Genomic DNA, 11276 nt, shown 5'->3' on the forward strand with positions numbered 1-11276 from the left:
CTGCTAAGTCGCTTCAGTCATGTCTGACTCTGTATGACCCCATAGAGGGCAGCCCACCAAGCTCCCCCGTCCCTGGGATTCTCCAGGCAAGAACACTGGAGTGGGTTGCCATTTCCTTCTCCAATGCATGAAAGTGAAAAGTGAAAGTGAAGTCACTCAGTCGTGTCTGACTCCTAGCAACCCCATGGACTACAGCCTACCGGGCTCCTCTGTCCATGGGACTTCCCAGGCAAGAGTACTGGAGTGGGGTGCCATTGCCTTCTCCTAATGAATGTGCTCATGTGTGTATGTGTATATATATGGTGATGGTGCTGGAGAAGACCCTTGAAAATCCCTTGGACTGCAAGGAGATCAAACCAGGCAATCCTAAAGGAAATCAACTCTTAATATTCTTTGGAAGGACTGAAGGTGAAGTTCCACTATATGGCCACCTGATGCAAAGAGCTAACTCATTGGGAAAGGACCCCAATGCTGGAAAAGATTGAGGGCAGGAGGAAAAGGGAGAGATACAGGATGATATAGTTGGATGGCATCATTGGCTCAGTAGACGTGAATTTGAGCAAACTCCAAGAGCTAGTGCAGGACAGGGAAGCCTGGCGTGCTGCAGTCCATGAGGTGGCAAAAAGTCAGACACAACTTAGCGACTGAACAACAACAAATGCACTGTTGTGTTGTTTAGTCCATAGTGAAGTGAAGTCGCTCAGTCGTGTCCGACTCTTCGAGATCCCCTGGACTGCAGCCTACCAGGCTCCTCCGTCCATGGGATTTTCAAGGCAAGAGTACTGGAGTGGGGTGCCATTGCCTTCTCTGTCATTACTCCCAGACATAACCAATTAGATCATATCTTCTTCTTTTCAATAAGCAGTCAGCACTTTCAAATAAGGCAGAACATTGATTTCCAGGTACTTATCTCTGTATGCTATTTATCCAAATAGATTTACATTGGAACTGAGCACTTTAGAAATGTATTAATAGCAAAAATATATTAAACACTCATAATTGGACCATATAGATATACTTACTCATTCATTAATTCACTTATAGTAATACCATCCAGACATATGAATATTAATAGCCTGAGAACAAAATCCTGAGCATTAACTTCTGTTGTATAGGCATTAACTAGGTCTCTGACCTCAGAGGTACAGGATTTAACCAAATCATTTATTCACACACATCTCAGATATGCATTGGTTCAAACTTTGCATCTTTCCATTCATGCGTACCTTTGTTTACTGATCCCCTAATTAAGTCACTAATAATAATAAAGTCAATGTGTAAAACGTGTAAAATTTAAAAAAAACCCTGAAAACAATATCCTAGAATATTACTAAGGTCTATCTATAGGCTTATTTTTCATAAAACTAAGATGTTACGTCTTTTTTGCAGCAGATCACAACATTATACACAAAGATTATCAGCTTACTTGCTTCATGTCAATCCCATATTTATACTTTATCTACTATGCCTGTCCTTCCTTCACTTAATTTTTCCATGTTTTAAAGATGGTACATATGGTAGCCAGCCTCCAAGATGGCACCCAAGGATTCCTGGCTCCTAGTACTCATAGCCTAGTACTCATAGTACTCCTCCCATATTAAATCATGCCTGGCCTCTATACCCAATAAAATACTTGACAGGCTGACAGTGTATGACCTCTGAATCTTAATTATACGTACATTGAGCTTTCTGCCTCCCTTTCTCTTGTATTGATTGCTCTTGGGGAACTCAGCTGTCATGCTGTAAGGACACTCACAGCATGACAGTAGGGACTCACAGTCCTGAGGAGAGGTCCATGTATAAAGAAACCGTGGTCTCCCTGCCAACGACCAGCATGAACTTTCTAGTCCTCTGAGTAACTCATGGAGGCAGATCCTCTAGCCCAAGCTTTCACATATCTGCAATCCTACCTGACATCTTGACTGCAACCTCACAAAAGATCCTAAACCAAAACTGCCCATTAATTCTCTCTAGATTCCTGCCCCATAGAAAATGTGATGCATAACAAATATTTACTGCTGTTTTCAGTTGCTCAGTTGTAGGGTAATTTGTTACACAATAAAAAAACTGATACAATACAATGATCAACCACCAAGTGTCATATCTCACAATGAGGACATTGATACTATATTCTCTCATCCTATTTACTCCCCTTTCAAGGAGTTATGACCTAGCTCTTTATCACTAATGAAAGGTTTAAATTAACCATGGTAAAAATAAAATATAATGTTAAAAACACTGAAGATGAATAAAAGTTCTCCATCATTTTTAATGGACCTCAGGTTACTCATAAAACTTGGTTAATTACCACTTTTGGCCCTGCATGGCATCCTTTGGTCTTCCCCAGTGGCTCTGTTTAGTCCATAAGTCGTGTTCAACTCTTTTGCGACCCCATGTACTGTACCCCAGGAGGCTCCTCTGTCCAAAATCATGTCTCCTGCATTGGCAGATGGGTTCTTTACCACTATATATATATATATATATATATGTATATATATGTATATATATGTGTGTATATTTATATAGGAGACTTGGGTTCGATCCCTGGGTTGGGAAGATCCCCTGGAGGAGAACATGGCAACCCACTCCAGTATTCTTGCCTGGAGACTCCCCATGGACAGAGGAGCCTGGCAGGCTCAGGTCCATGGTGTTACAGAGTCAGACACAACTGAGTGGCAAAGCATAGCACAGAACATATACAAACATGTATCAGTTCAGTTCAGTCGCTCAGTTGTGTCCTACTTTTTGCAACTCCATCAATCACAGCACACCAGGCCTCTCTGCCCATCACCAACTACTGGAGTCCACCCAAACCCATGTCCATTGAGCCCGTGATGCCATCCAACCATCTCACGCTCTGTCATCCCCTTCTCCTCCTGCCCTCATTCTGTCCCAGGATCAGGGTCTTTTCAAATGAGTCAGCTCTTCACATCAGGTGGCCAAAGGATTGGAGTTTCAGCTTCAGCATCAGTCCTTCCAATGAATATTCAGGACTGATTTCCTTTAGGATGGACTGGTTGGATCTCCTTGCAGTCCAAGGAACTCTCAAGAGTCTTCTCCAACACCACAGTTCAAAAGCATCAATTCTTGGGCGCTCAGCTTTCTTTATAGTCCAACTCTCTCATCCATACATGACCACAGGAAAAACCATAGCCTTGACTAGATGGACCTTTGTTGACATAGTAATGTCTCTGCTTTTCAATATGCTGTCTAGGTTGGTCATAACTTTTCTTCCAAGGAGTAAGCGTCTTTTAATTTCATGGCTGCAGTCACCATCTACAGTGATTTTGGAGCCCAGAAAAATAAAGTCTGACACTGTTTCCACTGTTTCCCCATCTATTTGCCATGAAGTGATGGGACCAGATGCCATGATCTAAGTTTTCTGAATGTTGAGCTTTAAGCCAACTTTGTCACTCTCCACTTTCACTTTCATCAAGAGGCTTTTTAGTTCCCCTTCACTTTCTGCCATAAGGGTGGTGTCATCTGCATATCTGAGGTTATTGATATTTCTCCTGGCATTCTTGATTCCAGCTTGTGCTTCTTCCAGCCCAGCGTTTCTCATGATGTACTCTGCATAGAAGTTAAATAAGCAGGGTGACAATATACAGGCTTGACGTACTCCTTTTCCTATTTGGAACCAGTCTGTTGTTCCATGTCCAGTTCTAACTGTTGCTTCCTGACCTGCATATAGGTTTCTCAAGAGGCACGTCAGGTGGTCTGGAATTCCTATCTCTTTCAGAATTTTCCACAGTTTATTGTGATCCACACAGTCAAAGGCTTTGGCATAGTCAATAAAGCAGAAATAGATGTTTTTCTGGAACTCTCTTGCTTTTTCCATGATCCAGTGGATGTTGGCAATCTGATCTCTGGTTCCTCTGCCTTTTCTAAAACCAGCTTGAACATCAGGAAGTTCACGGTTCATGTATTGCTGAAGCCTGGCTTGTAGAATTTTGAGCATTACTTTACTAGCCTCTGAGATGAGTGCAATTGTGGGGTAGTTTGAGCATTCTTTGGCATTGCCTTTCTTTGGAATTAAAGAGTAGTAATTAAAACAACTTTATCCATAAAATTGATTAATATGTGCCCGTTAAAAGGAATGAGATAGAGTTACAGTTCCCAAATTGTGCCAACAACAGACACCAGGACATGACAGTGAATTCACAGAAGTGCCTTAAGATACGTTACATTTTTGGATAAGCATAGTAATGTTTAACACCTGTTGGACTTTGTGCACACTGCTATCCCAAGGTAGTTCAATTTCAATATTAAGTTATGCTACATTCCATTTGGTGATTCTGTATCTTTCAAACATGAGTTTTTAGCAATTCCTGTAACAATAAAGCAAAAATAAATATAGAACAGGAAATGAGGGTGGTGATGTCCACTGTGATTCCAGGAGAGGTGTGTAGTGACCACTGTGGATGCATATCCCATTAGCAAGAAATTGGATTATTCAAGAGTGAGGTTAAAGTATTTTTTCTATTAGTTTACACTTTATTTTCCACCTATGTATTGAATTGTTATGACGTAAATGCTTCCTAAGTTTTGACATCTTACTACTTAATAACAGAATCATTAGGTATTTATTTAGGCAGTGTAGTGAGCACTGAGTTACTGAGAATGCTATGAACCAAGAATGCTTGGAAAGTTTTGAGGAAAAGAGTACGTCTATATTTGCAAAGATGGAAAGCTCTTTTACATATATTGTTAAGAGAAATAAGCTGCAGAATAGTGTGTTTGTGGGAGAGGGGAGAATTGGTTTCTTATGTTTTACTTTTATGTGCATATACTACCTTTTGTAATTTTTTTAAATTGTTATTTTTAAAATAAAGTAACATCCTCCCCCACAAAAAAATGATCAAAATATCAATCACCAAGATCCTTACTTGGGTATGGTAAGGTATTTCAAATTTGTATTATTTTTCTCTTGCTTCATAAAAAACAAATTACCACAGATTTAGAGTTTTAAAGCAGCATTTTTTCTCCCGTCAGATTATGTATTCTACCACACCTTCCCTCCTGTGCGTAGATCTTCTCCATCACTGAAGCCTTAAAAGACTGAGGGTTCCCCAAAAGGAAGGAATTTGTATCCAGACTGCCCTCTGACTCAAGACTACCACATCAACTACTGTCAAGACTTCCAGCTTGAGGGGTGGGAAAATGTCTTTGGTTATTCAAAAGAAGACTTAACACCAGAGTATATGCTAATGAATTTGGCAATAAGGAGCTCATTATCTGAACCACAGTCAGCTCCTGGTCTTGTTTTTGCTGACTGTATAGAGCTTCTCCATCTTTGGCTGCAAAGAATATAATCAATCTGGTTTCGGTGTTGACCATCTGGTGATGTCCATGTGCAGAGTCTTCTCTTGTGTTGTTGGAAGAGGGTGTTTGCTATGACCACTGTGTTCTCTTGGCAAAACCCTATTAGCCTTTGCCCTGCTTCATTCCATATTCCAAGGCCAAATTTGCCTGTTACTCCAGGTGTTTCTTGATTTCCTACTTTTGCATTCCAGTCCCCTATAATGAAAAGGACATCTTTTTTGGGTGTTAGTTCTAAAAGGTCTTGTAGGTCTTCATAGAACCGTTCAACTTCAGTTTCTTCAGCGTTACGGGTTGGCGCATAGACTTGGATTACCGTGATATTGAATGGTTTGCCTTGGAAACGAACAGAGATCATTCTGTCCTTTTTGAGATTGCACCCAAGTACTGCATTTTGGACTCTTTTGTTGACCATGATGGCTACCTCATTTCTTCTAAGGGATTCCTGCCCGCAGTAGTAGATATAATGGTCATCGGAGTTAAATTCACCCATTCCAGTCCATTTAGTTCGCTGATTCCTAGAATGTCGACTTTCACTCTTGCCATCTCCTGTTTGACCACTTCCAATTTGCCCTAATTCATGGACCTGACTTTCCAGGTTCCTATGCAATATTGCTTCTTACAGCATCGGATCTTGCTTCTGTCTCCAGTCACATCCACAGCTGGGTATTGTTTTTGCTTTGGCTCCATCCCTTCATTCTTTCTGGAGTTATTTCTCCACTGATCTCCAGTAGCATATTGGGCACCTACTGACCTGGGGAGTTCCTCTTTCAGTATCCTATCATTTTGCCTTTTCATACTGTTCATGGGGTTCTCAAGGCAAGAATACTTAAGTGGTTTGCCATTCCCTTCTCCAGTGGACCACATTCTGTCAGATTCTCCACCATGACCCGCCCGTCTTGGGTGGCCCCCGGGCATGGCTTAGTTTCATTGAGTTAGACGAGGCTGTGGTCCTAGTGTGGTTAGATTGACTAGTTTTCTGTGATTATGGTTTCAGTGTGTCTGCCCTCTGATGCCCTCTTGCAACACCTACTGTCTTACTTGGGTTTCTCTTAACTTGGACGTGGGGTATCTCTTCACGGCTGCTCCAGCAAAGTGCAGCCACTGCTCACCTTGGATGAGGGGTATCTCCTCACTGCTGCCCCTCCTGACCTTGAACGTGGAATTCAAGGTCAGGAGAGGCGGTGGTGAGATTTAGTTCAGGGGGGCGGTGGTGAGGAGACTTAATTTCAATTTAATTCAGACTTAAATTTGAAAAAAAGTAGGGAAAACCACTAGACCTTTCAAGTATGACCTAAATCAAATCCCTTATGATTATACAGTGGAAGTGAGAAATAGATTGAAGGGCCTAGATCTGATAGATAGAGTGCCTGATGAACTATGGAATGAGGTTCGTGACATTGTACAGGAGACAGGGGTCAAGACCATCCCCATGGAAAAAAAATGCAAAAAAGCAAAATGGCTGTCTGGGGAGGCCTTACAAATGAAAAGAAGAGAAGCGAAAAGCAAAGGAGAAAAGGAAAGATATAAGCATCTGAATGCAGAGTTCCAAAGAATAGCAAGAAGAGATAAGAAAGCCTTCCTCAGCGATCAATGCAAAGAAATAGAGGAAAACAACAGAATGGGAAAACTAGAGATCTCTTCAAGAAAATTAGAGATACCAAGGGAACATTTCATGCAAAGATGGGCTCAAAAAAGGGCAGAAATGGTGTGGACCTAACAGAAGCAGAAGATATTAAGAAGAAGTGGCAAGAATACACAGAAGAACTGTCCAAAAAAGATCTTCATGACAAAGATAGTCACAATGGTGTGATCTCTCACCTAGAGCCAGACATCCTGGAATGTGAAGTCAAGTGGGCCTTAGAAAGCATCACTACGAACAAAGCTAGTGGATGATGGAATTCCAGGTGAGCTATTTCAAATCCCGAAAGATGATGCTGTGAAAGGGCTGCATTCAATATGCCAGCAAATTTGGAAAACACAGCAGTGGCCACAGGACTGTGGTCAGTTTTCATTTAAATCCCAAAGAAAAACAATGGCAAAGAATGCTCAAACTACCCCACAATTGCACTCATCTCACATGCTAGTAAAGAAATGCTCAAAATTCTACAAGCCAGGCTTCAGCAATATGTGAACTGTGAACTTCCAGATGGTCAAGCTGGTTTTAGAAAAGGCAGAGGAACCAGAGATCAAATTGCCAACATCCACTGGATCATGGAAAAAGCAAGAGAGTTCCAGAAAAACATCTACTTCTGCTTTATTAACTATGCCAAAGCCTTTGACTCTGTGGATCACAATAAACTGTGGAAAATTCTGAAAGAGATGGAAATACCAGACCACCTGACGTGCCTCTTGAGAAGCCTATATGCAGGTCGGGAAGCAACAGTTAGAACTGGACATGGAACAACAGACTGGTTCCAAATAGGAAAAGGAGTACGTCAAGCCTGTATATTGTCACCCTGCTTATTTAACTTCTATGCAGAGTACATCATGAGAAACGCTGGGCTGGAAGAAGCACAAGCTGGAATCAAGATTGCCGGGAGAAATATCAATAACCTCAGATATGCAGATGACACCACCCTTATGGCAGGAAGTGAAGGGGAACTAAAAAGCCTCTTGATGAAAGTGAAAGTGGAGAGTGACAAAGTTGGCTTAAAGCTCAACATTCAGAAAACTTAGATCATGGCATCTGGTCCCATCACTTCATGGCAAATAGATGGGGAAACAGTGGAAACAGTGTCAGGCTTTATTTTTCCGGGCTCCAAAATCACTGCAGATGGTGACTGAAGCCATGAAATTAAAAGACGCTTACTCCTCGCAAGGAAAGTTATGACCAATATCAGTTCAGTTCAGTTGCTCAGTTGTGCCTGACTCCTGCGACCCCATGAATCGCAGCACGCCATGCCTATCTGTCCATCACCAACACCAACCTAGATAGCATATTGAAAAGCAGAGACATTACTTTGCCAACAAAGGTCCGTCTAGTCAAGGCTATGGTTTTTCCATTGGTCGTGTATGGATGTGAGAGTTGGACTGTGAAGAAAGCTGAGCGCTGAAGAATTGATGCTTTTGAACTGTGATGTTGGAGAAGACTCTTGAGAGTCCCTTGGACTGCAAGGAGATCCAACCAGTCCATTCTGAAGGAGATCAGCCCTGGGATTTCTTTGGAAGAAATGATGCTAAAGCTGAAACTCCAGTACTTTGGCCACCTCATGCGATGAGTTGACTCATTGGAAAAGATTTTGATACTGGGAGGGATTGGGGGCAGGAGGAAGAGGGGACGACAGAGGATGAGATGGCTGGATGGCATCACCGACTCGATGGATGTGAGTTTGAGTGAACTCCGGGAGTTGGTGATGGACAGGGAGGCCTGGCGTGCTGCGATTCATGGGGTCAAAAAGAGTCAGACGGGACTGAGGGACTGAAGTGAACTGAACTAATATGCTAATGAGGTGATTTTTACCTGGCGCTCCTAGATAGCCTCAGGATAGGGCCGGTTTCCAGAAAGACCAAGGAACAATAACAGAAGGTTAGGGTTTTCAGCCCCAGCTCAAACTCTGGGAAGGAGAAAGGACAGAGAGGGAGGCTGGAAATTAAAGCTGTTTAAAAACTCTTGAACAAGGGCATTTGATGATTATCCTGGTTGGTGAACACATCCCACTGGCTGGAAGAGTGGAGCATCTTAGTTCCCTAAGAACTTTTTACCTCTTCATGTGGCTATTCATCTGTAATATACTTCATAAGAAACTGGTTGTAGTTCAGTCACTCAGTCATGTCTGACTCTTTGTAACATCATGGAATGCAGCACGCCAGGCTTCCCTCCCTGTCCTTCACCATCTCCCGGTGAGTTTGTGATGCCATCCAACCATCTCGTCCTTTGTCATCCCCTTTTCCTCCTGCCTTCAGTCTTACCCAGAATCAGGGTCTTTTCTAATGAGTCAGCTTTTTGCATCAGGTGGCCAAAGTATCGGGGCTTTGGCTTTAGCATCAGTCCTTCCAATGAATATTAAGGATTGAGTTCCTTTAGGATTGACTGGTTTGATCTCCTTGCAGTCCAAGGGACTCTCAAGAGTCTTCTCCAACACCACAGTTCAAAAGCATCCATTCTTCAGTGCTCAGCCTTCTTTATGGTCCAACTCTCACATCCATACATGACCACTGGAAAAACCATAGCCTTGACTAGACGGACCTTTGTTGACAAAGTAATGTCTCTGCTTTCTAATATGTCTAGATTGGTCATAGCTTTTCTTCCAAGGAGCAAGTGTCTTTTAATTTCATGGCTGCAGTCACCATCTGCAGTGATTTTGGAACCCAAGAAAATAAAGTCTCTCACTGTTTCCATTGTTTCCCCATCTATTTGCCATGAAGTGATGGGACCAGATGCCATGATCTTTGTTTTTGAAGGTTGAGTTTTAAGCCAGCCTTTTCACTCTTTTCTTTGACCTTCATCAAGAGGCTCTTTAGTTCCTCTTCACTTTCTGCCATTAGGGTGGTATCATCTGCATATCTGAGGTTATTAATATTTCTCCAGAAAATCTTGATTTCAGCTTGTGCTTCATACAGTCTGGCATCTCACATGATTTACTCTGCACATAAGTTAAATAAGCAGGGTGACAATATACAGCCTTGATGTACACCTTTCCCAATTTTGAACCAGTTCGTTGTTCCATGTCTGGTTCTAACTGTTGCTTCTTGACTTGAATACAGGTTTCGCAAATTGGTAAACATAGGTAAATGTTTCTGTGAGCTGCTCTAGTGAATTAATAAAACTTGAGGAAGAGGCTGTTGGAATCTCCAATTTACAGGCTGATCTGAAGCACAGCTGACAACCTAGACTTGGAGACTGGCATCTGAAGTGAGGGCAGACTTGTGGAACTGAGTCTTTAACCTATGGGATCTGATGCTATCTCCAGGTAGTGTCAGAATTGAGTTAAATTTGCAGGACATGCAGTCTCTACTCACTCAGAATTGGAGAATTGTTGGTGTTGGAAAAAACATCTGAGAGAGTAACCTGTTTTACTAAAAAAATCTATCAGCATTTAAATGTCAATCATATCTTTAAATGAATAAATCAGGTCCATTGGGTTGCAAAAGTGAAAGTGAAGTTGCTCACTCATGTCCAGCTCTTTTCTACCCCATGGACTATAGCCTACCAGGCTCCTCCATCCTTGGGGTTTTCCAGGCAGGAATACTGGAGTGGGTTGCCGTTTCCTTCTCCAGGAGATATTCCCAACCCAGGGATTGAACCTGGGTCTCCTGCATTGTAGGCAGACGCTTTACCATCTGAGCCACCAGGGAAGTCCCTGGGGTTGCAAAGACTTGGACAAAATTTAGAGACTGAACAATAGCAATGCATCTTTAAAATACTTTCACAGTCACATCTATACTTGTGTTTGATTAAACAACTGGGCACAATAGCTTAGCCAATTTGACAGATAAAATTAACCATTATAGTCTCTGACCTTTAGACTCCCTTTTAAAGGGCTCACCTGATTAGGTTAGGCCCACCCAGGATAATCTTTTTTTTATTAATTTTGACGTCAATTTCTTCAAAACCTTAACTGCATCTTCAAAACTTTACCTTTGCCATATTCTATTGGTTAGCAGTAAGTTATTGGTTCAACCCACACAAAAACATGGACAACCAGGGAACAAGAATTATGAAGGCCATCTTAGAATTCTGCCTGTGTGCCTGTGTGTGTGTGTGTGTGTATGCTCAGTCGTGTCTGACTCTTTTTTGACCCTATGGACTGTGGCCTGCCAGGCTCCTCTATCCTTGGGATTTCCCAGGCAAGAATACTGAAGTGGGTTGTCATTTCCTTCTCCAGGGGATCTTCCCAATCCAGAGACTGAACCCATGTCTGTTGCATCTCCTGCATTGGCAGGCAGATTCTTTACTACTAGCACCACCTGGGAGCTCCTAATTTTGCCTGCTGCTGCTGCTGCTAAGTCTCTTC

At 42.2% G+C, this 11276-nt stretch overlaps 1 non-coding gene across 1 annotated transcript; it reads right to left on the bottom strand.

The window, feature by feature from the left end:
- Positions 1 to 10545: 10545 nt before the first annotated feature.
- Positions 10546 to 10617, bottom strand: TRNAC-ACA (transfer RNA cysteine (anticodon ACA)). Its single transcript has one exon. It is a non-coding gene; the product is annotated as a tRNA-Cys (tRNA).
- Positions 10618 to 11276: the final 659 nt, after the last annotated feature.

The sequence above is a fragment of the Bos mutus genome, chromosome 1, assembly GCF_027580195.1.
Source record: "Bos mutus isolate GX-2022 chromosome 1, NWIPB_WYAK_1.1, whole genome shotgun sequence".
Taxonomy (NCBI): Eukaryota; Metazoa; Chordata; class Mammalia; order Artiodactyla; family Bovidae; genus Bos; species Bos mutus.